Source organism: Aegilops tauschii, chromosome 2 (assembly GCF_002575655.3).
Source record: "Aegilops tauschii subsp. strangulata cultivar AL8/78 chromosome 2, Aet v6.0, whole genome shotgun sequence".
Lineage (NCBI taxonomy): Eukaryota > Viridiplantae > Streptophyta > Magnoliopsida > Poales > Poaceae > Aegilops > Aegilops tauschii.
Genome location: NC_053036.3, coordinates 651,265,588 through 651,286,243, shown reverse-complemented (window position 1 = coordinate 651,286,243; position 20,656 = coordinate 651,265,588). Strand labels below are relative to the sequence as shown.

At 48.9% G+C, this 20,656-nt stretch overlaps 1 pseudogene; it reads left to right on the top strand.

Annotated features, from left to right (window-relative positions):
* The first annotated feature begins 1,697 nt into the window (after positions 1–1,697).
* Positions 1,698–20,120, top strand: LOC109784205 (FT-interacting protein 4-like; annotated as a pseudogene).
* Positions 20,121–20,656: the final 536 nt, after the last annotated feature.

Below are 20,656 nucleotides of genomic sequence, written 5' to 3'. Positions count from 1 at the left end.
GGGGAGGCCCAAGGGGGGCGCCCCAGCCCACTAAGGGCTGGTTCCCTTCCACTTTCAGCCCACGGGGCCCTCCGGGATAGGTGGCCCCACCCGGTGGACCTCCGTGACCCTTCCGGTGGTCCCGGTACAATACCGGTAACCCCAGAAACTTTCCCGGTGGCCGAAACTGGACTTCCTATATATAATTCTTCACCTCCGGACCATTCCGGAACCTCTCGTGACGTCCGGGATCTCATCCGGGACTCCGAACAACTTTCGGGTTTCCGCATACATATATCTCTACAACCCTAGCGTCACCGGACCTTAAGTGTGTAGACCCTACGGGTTCGGGAGACATGCAGACATGACCGAGACGCCTCTCCGGTCAATAACCAACAGCGGGATCTGGATACCCATGTTGGCTCCCACATGTTCCACGATGATCTCATCGGATGAACCACGGTGTCGAGGATTCAATCAATCCGTATGCAATTCCCTTTGTCAAACGGTATGTTACTTGCCCGAGATTCGATCGTCGGTATCCCAATACCTTGTTCAATCTCGTTACCGGCAAGTCTCTTTACTCGTACCGCAATGCATGATCCCGTGACTAACGCCTTAGTCACATTGACCTCATTATGATGATGCATTACCGAGTGGGCCCAGAGATACCTCTCCGTTACACGGAGTGACAAATCCCAGTCTCGATCCGTGCCAACCCAACAGACACTTTCGGAGATACCCGTAGTGCACCTTTATAGTCACCCAGTTACGTTGTGACGTTTGGCACACCCAAAGCACTCCTACGGTATCCGGGAGTTGCACGATCTCATGGTCTAAGGAAAAGATACTTGACATTGGAAAAGCTCTAGCAAACGAAACTACACGATCTTTTATGCTATGCTTAGGATTGGGTCTTGTCCAACACATCATTCTCCTAATGATGTGATCCCGTTATCAATGACATCCAATGTCCATAGTCAGGAAACCATGACTATCAGTTGATCAACGAGCTAGTCAACTAGAGGCTTACTAGGGACACGTTGTGGTCTATGTATTCACACATGTATTACGATTTCCGGACAATACAATTATAGCATGAATAATAGACAATTATCATGAACAAAGAAATATAATAATAACCATTTATTATTGCCTCTAGGGCATATTTCCAACATCAATGTCTTGGACACTGCCATCACTGAGCTTGGCTTTACAGGGAAAAAATTCCACTATAATTGCGAATGTGGTGGCAGAACCTGAACCTCCCCTGTTTTGTCAATGGCAGGCAGCGGCAGCAGTGTAAGCGACAGTCACTACCAAATCGAGTTCGATAACAACCAAAATTGAAAAGAGGGCGGCATTACCGATTTGAAGCACTGTCTCCTCGCTCCATCTGATTCAGCCCCCGCGCTCCTATCCAATCGAGATTCTAAAACGCCAAGAAACAGGGGCAGCATGAGGCCACAGATTTATCCAAAATTCTGGGGAATGGGACTAGAGTTCAGAAAATACTCACTCGCAATAGCCGCTGCCGTGAAAGGCGCTCCACCACCGGGCGACCCGCGGAGAAGAAACAACCCCCGGATCCAATTAAGATTCTAAATCGCCAAGAAACGGGCACAGAAGGGCAGCATCAGGCCACAGATCCCCCAAAATTCTGGGAAGTGGGACTAGGGTTTCGGGCTCACTCGCAATAGCTCTGCCGCTACCGAGAAATGCGCTCCACCACCGCGGAGAAGAAACCGCTGCCGGAGAAGATGCTTACGGCGGCGCCGCTCGCTCAGTCCAGCACGGGCACGGTCACACAGTCACCGGTCGAGTCGTGGACGGTTGACTCTTGACTACGTGGCTCTAGGTGGACCCCACCAGTCAGAGCACATAACCCCCGGTGTCCTAACCAAACCTCAGGCTAACTAACAGCCAACTAGCCGCATAAACGGGTTGTCTTGCTTGAGCTATTTCTGCGCTGGGAGACGTCGCATGAGAGCCATTACAACCAACGACGTCGCATGAGAGACAATTCACACCAACGACGTCGCATGGGAGCTATTTGCCCCTATATATGTATGCATGAATTTTCAGAATCCCATATAAAGCACAACTCCCCCGGCTTTAGATCTTCAGGTCTTCTTTGGATGACTGATTGTAATTCCACTTGCCACTTTGGTATATTTATTATTACTAGGAAAAGGGTCCGTGCGTTGCAACGGAAGAAAAAAAACATTGCATTACACGCCACTAACACAATAACACATGGCCTAAGCTGACTCACCCCTCCCTCGGTTGCACGCACTCTATTTCAACACGACACCCCACCTGTGTCGCCGCTCATCCTCATTCCCACCCGTGCTTGTAGTGTCTGATCAAAACACGACTTAATGTGGTCAATTCACATGTTATTGAACCGCGCCAGCGTAACATAATTCTAAACTTAAAAATCTAGAATGTTTAAGGTTAAAGAAAACTCATCTTATTGAGCTATACTTGAGGGCCTCCCTCTTGAGTTATTCTCTGCAGCTCCAATCTTTTAGCTCCATAGCTGGAACCTTATATTTTTTTATGCGGGTAGCTGAACCATATATCTATGTAAACTCACCGTTTGTACTATTGTGCAGAACAATAACTGAATTACCTTGATAAAAAAAACTAAAGCACCAGTGATCTAGTTAGGAGAGTAGAATGCGGTTGTGGTTTCAAAAACGATGAAACACCAACACGTCACAAAACAATTATCTAGCATGGAATGCTAGGCATTATAATCCAGGGCCGGTTTCAGCTTCGAACCATCAGGTTACCCGATCATCCAAATTGCACATAAAAGCAATGCAATTAATTTATTAGCCACCACGACCATTTCTTTGAAGGCATCATACGCATTATTGGATAACAGAGAAGAAGATTCAGAACAAGCCAGATCATTGACATAATTTCAATGAATATTTCTCCCATTCCATTACTAAAGACAGTAAATCTTAGGATTCCCGTCTGAAAAGAAAATTCTATGGCAGATAAAGCTAAACATAATATTGGACCAAGATTTATACGAAACACTTATCTGCATCACTGTGCACGACTGAAATTGCTAACAGTTGCTACTTCATCAATGACAGACCAAGAAGCTAGGGATAACATAATGTGAGCAAAAATTGTACACTATTAACGTCAGTGCCTGAGCATATATTACGCCAGTGAGCCTTAGCTGCCCCGCTGCCGTGTCTCCCACTGTTTCGGACAGCCGTGGTCTGCATTCATCGCTCAAATTAGAAAAAACTTCGTTGTGAAAGACTCTCCAGTCCACACCACTGAATGTTGTAACAGCATGGTCTGCGCCGGTGGCTAGCCATGATGGCGGAGATGCGAGACCAGATGGGCTTACTATTGATTAGCAAGGCTTGGCCACCACCGATATGAGCGCTCACCTTGGGGCGCCGACGGCCTGGCTGAATCCCGCCAATGCCGAGGCTATATATATGACCGTAGCAGGGAATAGTCCCTTCTTGCCCCGTGTGCGGCATCGAAGTTGAGGACGGGCATGTCCATCTCGATGGACCGGTGCCAGATGGGGCGAGTGTTGGTCGATCAGGTGGCGACTGGCATCAGTGACGAAGTGTGGAGTTCGCAGCAATTGGTCTGTGCACTGGCCATGCACCGTTGCATCAAGCACCCATTATAATGGCGATAGCCTCGGCGAGATCATGCTCGCCGTCTGGTTCGGCAGCCAGGCCGACGAGGCCTTCCCGGAGGCGTACAACTCGGAAGCGCACTCGCTGTCGCTTGAGAAGCTCATCCACAGGCGCTCCCAGGTGTGCTACTCACCAAAGCTTATCTATCTGAATGTTTCCGTAATCTCTGCGGCGGACCTCATCGCCGCCGAAATGGACCGGCCGCTCGCGCCAGCGATCGCCAAGATCCAGATGGGCAACCAGATTCGGCGGACGCGGCCGGGGAAGCCGCAGAGGTCGGGGTCAGCAAACCAGGAGTGGAACGAGGAGTTCTTGTTCGTGGCCAGCGAGCCGTTCGAAGACCCGCTCGTGGTGACGGTGGAGGAGAAGGTCGCCACAGGGAGGGACGAGCCCGTCGGCCGCGTGATCATCCCCGTGGCGTCGCCGCACGTGCCATGCAACGACCTGCCCACGTCGGTGCGGGCCAAGTGGTTCAGCCTGTCGCGCGGGACGTCGGTGGACGAGGCGGCGGCAGACGTGACAGCGTCCATGACGTTCGCCAGCAAGATCCAGCTGAAGACGAGCCTGGAGACAGCGTACCACGTGTCGGACGAGTTAACGCACTACAGCAGCGACCTGCAGCCGTCGGCGAGGAAGCTCTGGAAGAGCGCCATAGGCGTGCTGGAGGTGGGCATCCTCAGCGCACGCGGCCTGGGCGACAACAAGTACCCGTACTGCGTGGCCAAGTACGGCGCCAAATGGGTGCGCACGCGCACGTTGCTCGGCACGGCGGCGCCGCAGTGGAACGAGCCGTACACCTGGGAGGTGTTCGACCTCAGCACCGTCATCACCGTTGCCGTCTTCGATGACAACCACCTCTCCGACCATGGCAGCGGATCAACCAGGGACCAGCCGATTGGCAAAGTGCGCGTCCGGCTCGCGACATTAGAGAGCGACCGCGTGTACACGCACTACTACCCGCTCATGGCGCTGAGCCCCGGGGGCTCAAGAAGACGGGGGAGCTCCACCTCGCCATCCGGTTCAGGTGCACGGCGTGGGCCAACATGCTCGCGCAATACGGGTGGCCATTGCTGCCCAAGATGCACTACACGGACCCAATCTCCGCGCTGCAGCTGGACTACCTCCGGTTGCACGCGGTGCAAATGGTGGCAAAGGGCTTGGAGCTACAGGAGCCGCCGCTGCATAGGAAGGTGGTGGAGTACATGCTTGACGTCGACTCCCACATGTTCAGCCTGCGCCGGAGCAAGGCTGACTTCTACCGCATTGCCTCGCTCTTCTCCGGCGTTGTCGCTGTGGGGAAATGGTTCAACCGCATATGCAAGTGGGAGAACCCGCTAAGGACGATACTGGTGCACGTCTTCTTCCTCGTCCTCGTGTGCTACCCGGTGCTAATCTTGCCGGCGGTGTTTTTATACCTGTTCATGATCGGGGTGTGGAACTACCGATGGCGGCCGCGGAGGCCGCAGCACATGGACACGGTGCTGTCGCACGCGGAGCAGGCGCACCTGGACGAGCTGGACGAGGAATTCGATACATTACCAACGTCCAAGCCGGATGACATCGTGAAGCTGAGATACGAGCGGCTGCGGAGCCTGGCTGAGATGGTCCAGACGGAGGTCGGCGACCTGGCTACGCAGGGGGAGCGTGCGCAGTCGCTGCTCCGCTGGCACAGATGGAGAATGAATACACTGGTGATTCTCATTGATGCCCACGAAGGGGTTAATATACAGGTACAGAGGCTGGTAACAACCCAGCTATACAGGAGGTCATGCACATCGTGTAACAGAAAAGGAGGGCACGTCCGGTGCATGAACTACGTGGGACTCGGTCCTCTAGTTGAGCCAGCAACGGTAGTCTTCCTACAGCCCCCCCGCAGCCACAACGGGGTCGTCGAGTACGTTGAGGCTGGACCGGAAGTCGAGGAAGACGGTCGACGGCAGCCCCTTCGTGAAGATATCAGCATACTGCGACGCGGACGGGACGTGAAGGACGCATACGTCGCCGAAAGCAACCCGCTCACGCACGAAATGAAGGTCGATCTCAATGTGCTTCGTGCGCTGATGCTGTACGGGGTTGGTGGAGAGGTACATGGCGCTCACGTTGTCGTAGTAGACGATCGTTGCCCGATCCGGAGGGCGCCGCAGTTCGTGCAGAAGTTGACGCAGCCAGCACGCCTCGGCCACAGCATTGGCCACCGCCCTGTATTCCGCCTCCGCGCTGGACCGGGAGACGGTCTGTTGCCGCTTGGAGGACCAAGAGACGAGATTGTCGCCGATGAAGATGCAATAGCCCGACGTGGACTTGCGGGTGTCAGGACAACCCGCCCAGTCGGCGTCAGAGTATGCGACGAGGCGGTGGTCGGAGGAGCGCCGGAGGTGAAGACCGAGCTGCGGTGTGCGCGGATGTAGCGCAAGATGCGCTTGAGGACGGTGAAGTGCGGCTCGCGGGGATCATGCATGAAGAGGCAGACCTGTTGGACGGCGTAAGTGATGTCGGGTCGGGTGAGAGTGAGATATTGTAGAGCGCCGGCCAAACTGCGGTAGAGGGACGGGTCAGAGACAGGAGCACCGTCGGTGGCAGAAAGTTTTGCGCGAGTGTCAATGGGGGTGGCGATGGGCTTGCAATTGCTCATGCGGGCGCGCTCAAGTATCTCGAGAGCGTATTGGTGTTGCGAGAGGAACAAGCCGCGGGAGCTGCGTGTGACATTGATCCCCAGGAAATGATGGAGCTCGCCGAGGTCAGTCATGGAAAACTCGGTGTGGAGTTGCGAGATGACGTGGTGAGGCAGCCAGAGGCGGGGTGAGAGCGGGGGGCGACGTGCATGGGGAGGACGACGTGGATTTGCTGCATGGCGAGCGCGCAGGCGATTGGCTGCATGGCGAGCTGGCAGCCGAGGGATGGGGTTCGGGATTTGTGGCTGGAGTGGTGGAGGTGAGTGGTGGGCCAGCGGGAGTGGGCGCTGTGGTGGGGGCACAGCGGTCGGGTTGGGCGGAAGCGACGCGATTGGGTGCGGGAGGTGGGGCGACTGGGGCGGAGTTTCCCAAGGAGGATCCTGCTGGATCGGACCAGGTAGGTGGGGGGGATCCCGAGGGAGATTCGGGGCTGGGGACAGTGGGATTTTCTGTGGCGAAGGGAAAAATGTGCTCGTTGAAAATCACGTGCCGGGAGGTGATAACTTTACGCGTGGATAAGTCGAGGCACCGATAGCCTTTGTGCTCGAGGGGAATGCCGAGAAGAACGCAGGGTGTGGAGCGGGAGGAAAGCTTGTGGGAAGTAGTGGCATAGAGGTTGGGATAGCATAAACAGCCAAATGTGCGGATGTGGTCGTAGTTGGGATGAGCACCGTAGAGCATGAAGTATGGGGTGTTGTGATGGATGGCTCGGGAGGGTCGTATATTGAGAAGGTACGTGGCAGTGTGAAGGGCTTCCACCCAAAATTTGGGAGGCATGCTGGTTGGACAAGGAGTGTGCGAAGTATGTCGTTTGTGGAGCGGATGGCGCGCTCAGCTTTCCCGTTTTGTGGTGATGTATGCGGGCAGGAGAGGCGTAGGGCAGTGCCATGCTCACCTAGAGAGGAGCGGAGAGAGATGTTAAGAAACTCGCCGCCGTTATCGCACTGGACGCTCTGGATGTAGACATGAAATTGTGTGAGCACGAAGCGAAAGAAACGTTTGAGAACGTCAGTAGCCTCGGATTTGGCACGGAGGGGAAAAGTCCATGCGAAGTGGGAAAAATCATCCATTATTATTAAGTAATATTTGTAGCCAGAGCAACTAGGGACGGGAGACGTCCAAAGATCACAGTGTACAAGCTGAAAGGGAAAACTAGTGACAGAGGTAGAAGAAGAAAAAGGCAGGCGCGGCTGCTTCCCTAACTGGCACGCCTCACATGATCCAGAGGCGGCAGGGAGTTTATTACAATCTGGAAGAAAATGTTGTGATAAACGGGAAAGAGAGGCAATGCCGGGGTGCCCTAAACGGCGATGCCACAGGTCGCCGGAGTTGGTGTAGAACGCCGAAGAGCTGGATGCGCCGCTCCTGTAGAGGGGACCGAAACTAGTGCGCCTCATGAGGGGGGTCCTGGTGGCTAGATCCTTCACAGAAAAACCGAGGGGGTCAAACTCAACAGATACATTATTATCAGTAGATAGTTGACGGACAGAGAGTAGGTTTTGAACAATATCGGGTGCCACGAGAACGTTGTGAAGCAGCAAAGGGCGAGAGGATGTGGGGATGGAAGCGGTGCCGGTAGCAACTACAGGCAGACGAGTGCCGTCGCCAACGATGATAGGAGCATGCTGTTTAGAGACAGGACGAGAAGTGGCGAGGTTACCTGCATTACCAGTGACGTGCGAGGAGGCACCGGAATCAAAGATCCAGTCGCCGTTGCCGTGGCCGGGCTGCTGGAGAGACAGCTGGTTCATGGCGAAGTAGAGCGCCGCCTGATCCCAGGAGGGTTGGGGCGGTGCGCTGGGTCCAGCGTACAGCGCGGGGTAGGCGTGCTGGGCAGCGCCGGGGCGAGGCCCAGGAACCCCGACTGCGTTGGGGGGAACCCAGGGAGCGCGCGGCGGCGGGAAGGGCGTCCCCCACGGCGCGAAGTAGCCCATCCACGGAGTGGAGCCGCCGGGAGGAAGAGCAGGCGGACCGCGTCCGCCGTTGTAGGCGCGCCCGCGCCCGCGGCCACGCCCGCGTCCACCGTTGTGCCCGCAGCCGCGGTCACCGCCGCTGCTGTTGCGGCGCTCCATGGGAGCCTTGCCGCGGTCACCAGTGGAGGGAGAGGGGCCGGAGGAGCCGCCAGAGCCCCCGCCGCCAGGGCCACCACCGCCGCCACCGTGGCCCCCGCCGCCGCCAGAGCCGATGGCGAGAGCGGTGGAGCCGTCGGAGCGATCGCGGGCGTCCTGGGTGATTTCCTCCAGAAGAAGACGGGAGCGGGCCTGGTTGAAGGATGGGAAGGGAGTCTGCATCGGGAGGACAGTGGTGATCACCTGGTACCGACGAGAGAGGCCGCGGAGAAGCTGCAGCGTCAGGGTGCGATCGGTGACGGGCTCGTCGACGTCGGCCAGGGCGTCCGCGAGCGCTTTGAGGCGCCCGCAGTACTCGGCGATGCGGAGGACTCCTTGGGTGAGGGCGCGGAACTCCGCGCTGAGGTGCACGGCCTGGGCAGGTTGGTTGGCGAGGAAGAACTCGTGGAGTTGGCTCCAGACGCGATGCGCGGTGTTGCCGGCACCGCGGATGACCTCGTACAGGCCGTCGGCGATGGTGGAGTAGAGCAGGTGCAGGAGCGTCAGATCGGTGTGGCGCCACGCGGGAGTTTGGAGCAGTGGGTCGGAGTAGTGGTCGACATGGCACTCGACGGAGTACATGAGGAGGACGCAGCGCCAGAGTTCACGCCACTTGGAAAAGCTGCCGGTTTGGACATCCAGCTTGAAGGGGATGAGGTTGTGGATGTTGTTGAGGGTGTGGATGGAGGGGGTGGGGGTGGCAGAGGACGACGCTATGTCAGGGAGGGTGGAAGGCGACGGCAGGGTCACCAGGCTCATGGTGCTAGGGGCGGTTGCAGGCGGAGCTGTAAGGACGGGGGTGGAGAGGTCAGAGGAGGGGAGCACAGGAGCGGGAGGGGGAGGGGTGGAGCCCGTCAGGTCGCCGCTCGAAAGGCCGCCGGAGCCGTCGCCAGTGTCCATGAGAGACAGGGACAGGAAGGAGAGATCTGATTACCAAGATGGAGAATGAATACACTGGTGATTCTCATTGATGCCCACGAAGGGGTTAATATACAGGTACAGAGGCTGGTAACAACCCAGCTATACAGGAGGTCATGCACATCGTGTAACAGAAAAGGAGGGCACGTCCGGTGCATGAACTACGTGGGACTCGGTCCTCTAGTTGAGCCAGCAACGGTAGTCTTCCAACAGGCACGACCCCAGGGTGACGCCCGTCTTCATGATGCTCTTGCTGGTGGTGGCCGTCGTACTGTACCTAACGCCGTTCCGGATGGTGGTCATGGTGATGGTGCTATACTTCCTCCGGCCACCGTGGTTGCGGGGCAGGCAAATTTGACAATTTTGACCTCTAGGCGAAATCAATTCACGGAATGAACTGCCCGTGAAACTATTTCACACCCCTGACCTTTTTGTGTAGCGCCCGTCTCGACGGCGCCACACCCTACGGTGCAGCGCCTAGCTCGGGGGCGTTGCACACCAGTCCACCGTGGCAACTGCTGGGCCCGCACCCAGCAATGCAGCGCCGCCGAGCTAGGCGCCACACATGTAATGTGCAACGCCTAGCGCTCGGGCGTTGCACTGTGACTTATCCACCCGCGGCGGCCCTCTCTTCCCCCACCCACCCCACTGCACCACCAGTTATAGAAACAGAAGAAGCCGCGGCGACGGCCCTCTTCTCTCCCCCTCTCAATCCCCTCTCCCAAATTCTTCAGATCTGACGATTTGGTCCGTGGATTCCTTCACCAATCCATCTTAGAAGGTATTCTCCTCCGATCCCTTTCTTTCTATCCATATAATGTATGCTATTTTGAAGATTTTGGGGGAACCCTTGTTTGCTTTGATTAGATTAGAATGTTGCATGTATTAGAAACTTGCATGTATTAGATACCTAATTTTGCAACCCTAGTTTAGTTGATTTTATTGAAAAGATATGATTTGGATACATAGGTTGACATGTTATTTCTATGGAAAAGATATTTGTATTGAATCTTGCATGAAGTAGGCCTAGTTTAGTTTATTGAAATTACATTTGTATTGGCAAGAATGGTTTGGATACATATGCTTTGAATTTTGCATGTAGTAGCCGTACTTTAGTTTTTTTGTATTCAAAAGATAATCGTGTTGACAAGAAACCTTTCTTTCAAATTGTTAGGATGGTCTGGCTTCTCGATGATCACTGGGACAAACAACACCGGTCGTACGCTATGTCGGTGGAGCAGCGGGTAATAATGAAAGTTGCCGGTGTTATGAATTTCGTGTTTTTTTCCAAACACATACCCCCCATATGTAATGATTTGTTTGTTTGCTTGTAGGAGCTTGCACCTCTGAAGCTTCGGGCTCACGGGGTCAACCTTGGGTGGATGCGCTATGATGAGCGGTACACACCGTATGTTAGGGAGACAGGACTTCTCCCTTTCATTCAGTTGGTCAGCCGGTCGACGCCACCCAACAATGCTCCAGCACTCACCGCGCTTATTGATCATTGGAGGCCGGAGACACACGGTTTCCATCTTTGGACCGGGGAGATGACCGTGACGCTCCAGGATATAGCTATGATCACCGGTCTTCCTATCGATGGGAATCCTCTATGTATGAGCAACGATTCTGATGGGTGGCGCGAGGAGATGTTTGCCCTTATCGGTATGGTTCCTCCGGAGCCTCGGGAACCAGAAGCAGAAGGCAAGAAGAAGGAAAGAGTCACAGCCGGTGCTACTTTCACGTGGATTGTTCAGTACTTGCCCTGAGGATGCTAATGAGGACACGGTGAAGACATATGCTCGTGTCTACATGTGGTACGTGATATCCAGGACTATGTTTGCTGATGGCACAGGCAAGAATGCTCCATGGATGTGGCTCAAGGCGTTGACCGTCTTCGATAGCAAATGGAGTTGGGGTTCGGCGACACTGGCTTACTTGTATAGACAGGTATGAAGTTGTTTCTGTTTCACTTCATTGGTACATTATGAATGCAATCTTGCTGTTAATTCAACCATGTTCTCTTTTATGTGCAGTTGGACGAAGCCTGTTGTAGGCTATCTGGAGGTATTGGTGGTTGTTTACTCGCACTTTCCATATGGAGCTGGGAGCGTTTGCCGGTTGGACGCCCGAAGACCGTGAAGTACGAGGATTGGGACGACAAAGACGACCCACTACGGCTCCCCACTTGGGCTTACAAGTGGGATGTGTTAAATGAGATGACGGATGATCCCTCGGTCATGTACAAGCTGTACATGAGCGAGCTGGACGCGATCACGCCTGAGCAGGTGAATCGACATTGCATAAGTGATTATCATGGTTCTATTGTAACTCGATATCAATTTTGCATTCTATCCCATTTTGTAGGTTGAATGGTAACCGTATGGAAAAGGAGAGAGTTTTGGGAACCCTATAGAGTTCAGGCTGGATCTGATGTGCCTTAGGGATAGGGATCTCTGGCATATGCGGTGTCCACTCATATGCAACTGGGCGGTTGAGCTTCACCTGCCACATCTGGTGTTCCGCCAGTTTGGTTTGTTCCAGCCACACCCGCCGGAGTGGGAGGACACGGACAAGTTGCTACACGCGTAAGATATAATTAACCTTGAGCACTTAGCGGCTTCTCGGCGGTTTCGATGATGCTAATATTCTGTTTCTAACTTGCAGGTTGGATAGGAAAAAGCAGCGAAAGATCAAGGATTGGTCCAAGCATCACAGCAAGTATGTCATACAGTTCGCGCTTTCTGTGGAGCAAGCTAGGGCTGGAAAACGAGCCCAGCTTCGTGAGCACTGCCCGATCGCGTTCAACAACTATCTCACATGGTTTCTTGCAAGCACCCGTGTGGAGGTATGCAAGCCGGCGTATGCTGAGGAGATTTTGGAAGAACCCACCGTTTTTGATGAGGTAGCCCAGCACCAGTGGACTGGTGTGCAACGCCCCCGAGCTAGGCGCTGCACCATAGGGTGTGGCGCCGTCGTGGCGGGCGCTACACAAAAAGGTCAGGGGTGTGAAATAATTTCACGGGCAGTTCATTCCATGAATTGATTTCGCCCAGAGGTCAAAATTGTCAAATTTGCGGACCAACCTGCTCCTCACCTTGTACAGTCGTCTGCCTTCCAAGGATGACGTGATGCTATAAGGTTTTTTTCTTTTTTCGTGCGCTGAATGAACGTGATGCCTTACGGTTGATCCGTTTGATGCATACAGCATGCAGGAGTTGTTCTCTTTCTTATCTTCGTTTTGGTTGACTATATATGTGGACTTTTGTATATATGACTTTTCCGGATTCCATAGGACATTAATATTAACTACGTTGTACTAAGGCTGGTCTAACTTAGCTAGTAACATAACGCACTCCAAAATAAGTTTGCCTATATGGCATGTAATTAATGAGGAGAGATGTGTTTAGAGTAACATAATATGTTACCATCACATGACACTTCCCAAAGCAAGATGAGTCTATAAGCTTATAAATACAACCACCTATGACACTACTTCTATGATTCTCCCGACTATGAAGGTAGTAATATAGACTAGTGTCATATGCATGACACTAGTGTATGTTACTCCCCACTATGACTAGCCTAAGATGCCGAAGTTGTGTTTATCTCACTTGATCCTAAATTGCATTCCGTTTTGTCGAGCAATTTTGAATGACAAACATTGCTTCTCATGTCAGAAGAAAATGAAATTTAATTATTTCAGTTTGTTCATTTGCCAAAATTATCCACAAGAATAGGTTAGATAAATGTTCAGCTTTCGTTTTAGTGCTTCTATTTTAATGTGTAACAGTTTCAAAATCTTCTATCATTCACTAAAAATGTTGTAGTAGATGAACAGAAATGTTCACATTGTTTGTGCTTAAAGATTTTGAAAATAATAAATGCCACATAGTCAGGCCCTGTTGCCGTAGTAGTCAGGCGCTCTGCTCACATGATGTTTTATTTGCTCCGCTCGCTGTGTAGCAATTCTTTGATGTGTCACTAGGTCTAAGTCGACTGAGACTTAATCAAGTCTTGATCAACTGACATAATATGCAAAAACGAAAGTAAAAAAAATGAAAAGATATTTTGCACATATCTCAACATAAGATCTTATGAATATACCATTGACTGAGACATAATTAAGTATCAGTTGATTGAGATTTAACAAAACTGTTGTTTGGTTGTAGCTGCTGATGTGATCCATATTTAGGGCAGCAGCTGATACAAGGTGTGTAGGCGAGGCAAGCGATATATAGACAGACGCTCCCACAAATCCCTCGAATTAATGGGCCAGGCCAATTAAGGCTACAAGCCGATTTTTATACCATGCTCTTAGCCATTTTTCTCCACCAGGGCTATTATTGGAAAATCCTATTCGCCGCTAGCTGCGGCGAACTGTCGAGCGATCGCACAGAGCACATGGGCCGGCCCACTTATACATAGTGCGTCCAACCGGTTTTGGGAACCTTCTAGAACGTTCCCTGAACCGGGTTTTTTCCTGTATCGTTTTTTTCTTGTTCTTTTCGGCTTTCTATTTTTTCTTTCTTTTTTTCCTTTTCCTTTTCTGTTTCTTTTCTTTTTTTAGTTTCTGTTTCTTTTCTTTATATTTTTTTTCAAAATTTCACAACTTTGCAAAATTTGTTAGCAAATTTAAGAAAAATGTTTTTTTTCAATTTTTGTTCGTGAGCTTCACTAAATGTTCCTATTTCAAAATTTTCCATGTTTACAAATTTTGTTTGCATTCAAAAAAATGTTTAGGAATTTCAGAAAGTGTTCCAGCTTTCCAAATTTGTTCGCAAATTTTATAAAATGTTCATGTTTTCAAATTTCCTTCACAAATTGAAAAACTGTTCCCGTTCCAACATTTGTTCCACAAATTTCCTCCATAAATTTGTTTGGGAGATTGAAAAAAATGTTCCCGTTCCAAAATTTGTTCGCAAATTTCAGAAAATGTTCGTATTGACAAGTTTTGTTCGGAGTGTCGAAAAATTGTCCTTATCCAAAATTGTTTGCATATTTAATTTTTTTTCGCTTTTTCAAATTTGGTTCTGGAGTTTCAAAAAATGTTCGCGTGCAAAAGTTGTTCGTGTTTCCAATTTTTTTTGAAATTTGAAAAGTTGTTCCTTTTCAGTTTTTTGGGTAGTTTAAAAAATGTTTCCGTTCCAAAAAATATGTTCGCGTCTCCAAAATTCGTTTGTGTGTTGAAATATGTTTGAGTTTTGTCAAAATTTGTAAAAAAAACTAATCATGTTCGTGTTTGATAAAACATTCACGTTTTGTTTTTTAAAATAAAATTGTGTTTGAATTTTTGAAAAACTTTCGGATCGGTGTTTGAGTTTTCTTAAGGTTTTGCAATGTTCTGTGATCAAGAAAGCTAGCTAGCTCAACTGCTTCGAATCGTATGCTCGGAAGCAGCGGGTCTAGCGTTTGATTCCTGGCATCCCATCTTTTTTTATTCCAGCGTGATCTACTGTTTACGAGAGAGCGTCAAATAGGAGCTCCCCTATATCTTGTCTGCAGGGAGACAAGCTATCACCTCTGCTCGCGGCTAGTAGGCCGATCCAATACTGTAGTTCCACTAAACGGTTTTGGGAAGCTACATGTCGACTTATCTTAATACTTGATGTACAACTTTTTTAGTATACATGCACAATATTTTTTTATACACATTGAACATTTTTCCTATACATGACAAATCCTTTTTTCAAATTCATGGTTGAAACTTTCTTGAGTACATGCAAAATATTTTCCAATACACCTCGTACTTTTTTTAAATGGTACGATACATTTTTGTTCAAACTACGTGAACATTATTTTTACATTGCGCAATTTTTTTAAATGTTACAAACTTTTTTTAGTGGCACATAATAGTTTTTTAAACAACTATAAATTGCATGAATTTTTTCTTTAATTTTCACAAACATGTTTGTCGTGGTACACATTTAAAAAAAAAATATGAACAGTGTTTACATTGTATATTTTCGGATGTGACAAATGTTTTTAATAGTACGAAATGTTTTCTAAAAATTGTGCAAACATTGATTTTCGTTGTGTAAACATTTTGGAACATACCACCTGCATTTTTTTGAAACACGTGAACATTTCTAAATATCAGGAGTATATGTATTTGAAATATTTAGATAACATGAAAAAAACTAAAAAGGAGAAGAAAACAAAATGAAAACCAACAAATGAACCAAGCGATAGGTCTATACCAGACGAGTGCACGCTCTGTCTCATGGGTGCAGATATGTCTCGCTTCACGTGAGATGAGAGGAAGTCTTGCCGAAGGGGCAGGGCGAGTTCGGCTGGTCTAGCTACTTCTTGCAATTCCTCATCTTGTGTCATTTAGCCTTGAGGTAGAAACATTCAGTCTTAGTAATACCTCTGCCCTTGTTCCTTTTCTGGGACACGGTCGAACTGGCACCATTGCATTTCTTCTTGGACTTGCCTTTCTTTTTGAATATGTCTGTCTTGTTCACCATCAACACTTGATTAGTATTCTTCTGGATTTCCACCTCAGTTGTCTTGACCAGAGCGAACAACTTATCTGTAGTCTTGTCCATTCCCATCATGTTGTAATGCATGATAAAGTTTGTAAGGGGGGGGGGTGGTAAAGCAACAACTATGTCAGTTCAGAGTGTCGCCGAAATTCCAAATTTCAGAGCAACATGTATATCACAATAGCCTGCCAAATTAATAATATGCTCACTGACATAAGATCCTTCGGGCATCTTGACGGTGTCCTGGATTACGGGGTGCTCACCATGTCGGCCTGCCATGCATGGGCCGGGCAAAGGACCCACCAACAAACAAAGAATGGGCCACGCAAGCCGTGGCCCTCAGCGTACTCAAGATGGAACCCTTCGAAGACTTGGTGCATACTTCAAGACATAGTCAAATGATTTGCATGTTTATCCCTAGATGTAGCCGACGTACTTGTAATTCTAGATACCCTCGGTGCCTATAAGCTGAGGGGTTTAGTCTGTAGAGGCAGGTCAGAACTCACTCATACGATCTCGCGGTAGATCATTATGTACTTTGTATCCCATCACAGTCAATATAACAAGAGCAGGACATAGGGTTTTATCTCTTTGAGAGGGCCCGGACCTGAGTAAAAACCATGTCTTTCTCCACGTCCTATTACCATCTAGCCAAGATTTTTGGTCATTATTTCACTTTATGATGCAATTATAATGCATTTTCTCTGTCAATTTGCAAGATTTACTTGGAGAGGGAGATTACCGGCAGCTCGAATTCTGGACCTAAAAGAGCTACAACAGAGATAGCTATTCTACGAAGCTCCAAATGACCTGAAACTTCACGAAGATTTTTTATTGAATATATAAAAAATACAGGAACCAAGAAATACCAGAGGGGGGCCACCTACTGCTCACAAGGCAACAGGGCACGACCACCCCCTAAGCGCGCCCTGATGCCTTGTGGGGCCCACAACAGGCCTCTGATACCTATCTTCTGCTATATGAAGGGTTTTGACCTAGAAAATAATAAGAGAAGGACATTCGGGACGAGGCGCCGCCGTCTCGAGGCAGAACCTGGGCATGAGCACTTTTGCTCTCCAGCGGAGCGATTCCGCGGGGGACATTTCTTTCTGGAAGGGGGGAATCGAAGCCCATCGACATCACCAACAACCCTCTAATCGCGGGAGGAATAATCTTTATCAACATCTTCACCAGCACCATCTCATCTCAAATCCTAGTTCATCTCTTGTATTCAATCTTTGTCTCAAAATCTCAGATTAGTACCTGTGGGTTGCTAGTAGTGTTGATTACATCTTGTAGTTGATGCTAGTTGTTTTATTTGGTGGAACATAATATGTTCAGATCCTTAAGCATATTCAATACCCCTTTGATCTTGAACATGAATATGATTTGTGAGTAGTTACTTTGGTTCTTGAGGACATGAGAGAAGTCTTGTTATAAGTAATCATGTGAAGTTGGTATTCGTCCGATATTTTAATGATATGTATGTTGCCTGTCCTCTAGTGGTGTCGTGTGAAAGTCGACTACATGACACTTCACCATATTTGGGCCTAGGGGAAGGCATTGGGAAGTAATAAGTAGATGATGGGTTGCGAGAGTGACAGAAGCTTCAATCCTAGTTTATCCTTTATTTCGTAAGGGGCTGATTTGGATCCATATGTTCAATGCTATGGTTAGATTTATCTTAATTCTTCTTTCGTAGTTGTGGATACTTGAGGGGGGGGGGGGTAATCATACGTGGGTTGCTTGTTCAAGTAAGAACGACACTGCAGCACCGGTCCACCCACATATACATTATCGAAGTAGCGAACAAGAATCTACTAAACACGATGAACCTGACTAGACGAGAATTCTCATGTGTCCTTGAGAACACTTTTCTTTATATAAGAGAACTTACCAGCTTTTCCTTTGCTATAAACAATATTGGGCCACGTTGGTGCACCTTTGTTACTATTGTTAATTGTTAATTGTTACTTGTTACGAATTATCCTACCACAAAACTATCTATTACCGTTACTTCCAGTACTTGAAGTGAATACCTTGCTGAAAACCGCTTATCATTTACTTCCGCTCCCTTGTTGGGTTCGACACTCTTACTTATCGAAAGGAATACAATTGATCCCCTATACTTGTGGGTCATCAAGACTCTTTTCTGGCGTCGTTGCCGTGAGTGAAGCGCCTTTGGTGTGTGAAATTTGGTAATAAAACATTTATATTACGTCAGGAAATTTACTGTCACTTGTCAATATGAAAAATAATCCTTTCATAGGCTTGTTTGGGTTATCTTCACCTCGACCGGAAGCAATAAGAGTTGCTCCTTAACCGTTTGAACTTTGCAACGTTCAGGTGTGTGCGTGCATGCGTGCGCGCGCGCGCGCGCGCGCGCGCGCGTGTGTGTGTGTGTGTGTGTGTGTGTGTGTGTGTACGTACCTTGCGTTGATCAATCCATCAGTGAGGTATGATTACAAAGGGCTCTATCTAGGTTTCAGGGGTTTTTTCTCTCAATATCAATCATCTCAATATTGTTTTATTTCGAATAAAATTTTGATGAGGTAATTCGATCACTTTTAAATCCAAGCTATCAATGACAGCACTAAATATGTCTGTCCATTAGCAGAAAATTAGGTGTACTCTGCACCATGGAAAACAAACAAGATCCATATAAAATCCTTGTCTTAAGTGCAAGTAAAATTTTACCAAAAAAATGCTAAATTTTAGAACAATCGTAAGACAAGGATCCATATAAAATCCTTGTCTTAAGTGCAAATGAAAATGGTAAATTTATCCCCGTGATGATTGCCCCAGATCACCAATCGTAAGACATCCAATGCCAAATGAAGTCCAACACACAACATATTCGCACCTACCTAATTAAAAAAAATCAAATATTGAAGGAACAAATGGCTGCAATTTCGAGTAGTTGAGAATGTTCAGCTGCAAAACAGAAGCCATATTCAATCGGGCAAATAGCTCCCATGCGATGTTGTTGGTTGTAATGGCTCTCATGCGACGTCTCCCAGCGCAGAAATAGCTCAAGCAGGACAACCCGTTTATGCGGCTAGTTGGTTGTTAGTTAGGCTGAGGTTTGGTTAGGACACCGGGGGTTATGTGCTCTGACTGGTGGGGTCCACCTAGAGCCACGTAGTCAAGAGTCAACCGTCCACGACTCGACCGGTGACTGTGTGACTGTGCCCGTGCTGGACTGAGCGAGCGGCGCCGCCGTAAGCATCTTCTCCGGCAGCGGTTTCTTCTCCGCGGTGGTGGAGCGCATTTCTCGGTAGCGGCAGAGCTATTGCGAGTGAGCCCGAAACCCTAGTCCCACTTCCCAGAATTTTGGGGGATCTGTGGCCTGATGCTGCCCCTCTGTGCCCGTTTCTTGGCGATTTAGAATCTTGATTGGATCCGGGGGCTGTTTCTTCTCCGCGGCCCGCCCGGTGGTGGAGCGCCTTTCACGGCAGCGGCTATTGCGAGTGAGTATTTTCCAAACTCTAGTCCCATTCCCCAGAATTTTGGATAAATCTGTGGCCTCATGCTGCCCCTGTTTCTTGGCGTTTTAGAATCTCGATTGGATAGGAGCGCGGGGGCTGAATCAGATGGAGCGAGGAGACAGTGCTTCAAATCGGTAATGCCGCCCTCTTTTCTATTTTAGTTGTTATCAAACTCGATTTGGTAGTGACTGTCGCTTACACTGCTGCCGCTGCCTGCCATTGACAAAACAGGGGAGGTTCAGGTTCTGCCACCACATTCGCAATTATAGTGGAATTTTTCCCCTGTAAAGCCAAGCTCAGTGATGGCAGTGTCCAAGACATTGATAGAGATACCACCGTGAGGTTGGATGTCGAATTTGCAGATGTTGATCCCCAGGAATTGGAGAGCATGAAAGAGAAGGCCGTGGGCAATTTGCTGGAGAGAATTGGGGAGAGTATTGTTTGGGGTCCAGAACAAGAGGTATCTCTGCAACGTTTCGATAAATATAATGGTGAATATGTGAGAATTGAAGATGGAGAATCAATGGTTGCTGAAATTGATCAGCAAGAAGGGTGGGCAAGCAAACAAGTAACATTTTATGCTGAGCTAATTGATCTGCAAACTCATTCCAGAGTTGGTTATGTGCCATCAAAGATGGCTGCACAGGTGGAAGATAATGAGTGGGTTTCACAAAAAAAGATGTTGGCATTGTTGACTGAACCGACTGTAGTAGCTGAAGATACAGGGATTGATGCAGATGGAGAGGAGGGAACCCATGGTGCTAGGAAGATTGTTGTTGACTAGAATGTAGTAGAGTTGAATGAAAAAACAGATTTGGTCATTACACCAATATCTGACATTGATATGGCCGAAATGTTTGGCATTCAAGTTGATGACAAAGATAAGGAGAAGGATGACAGTTCTTTGCCTGTTGATGGTAACACATACCCTAGAAATGCAAATGAGGATGAAGAAGAGCTGATGAGAGAGGCTGCAGATGATGTGGATGATGCAGATGATAATGAGTTGGTTTGTTTGTATGACAAAGAGAACCCAATTATTGAGGTGGGAAAGTTGTGGCCAAGCATGAAGGAGTTTAGGATGTCTTTCAGGACCTATGCAGTGAAAAAAGAATTTGATGCCAAGACTATGTGGACTGATCGAAAGAAATTTTATGCTCGATGCAAAGGTTATGATGGTGGTGGCAATCCTTGCAAATGGTACTTGTCTGCCAGACTACAACCTGATGGAAGTACAGTAAGGGTAAATCAAATACCACACCAGCATACATGTATGACCACTTCACAGAGAGTTTCAAAGATGACATCACAACTTTGGGT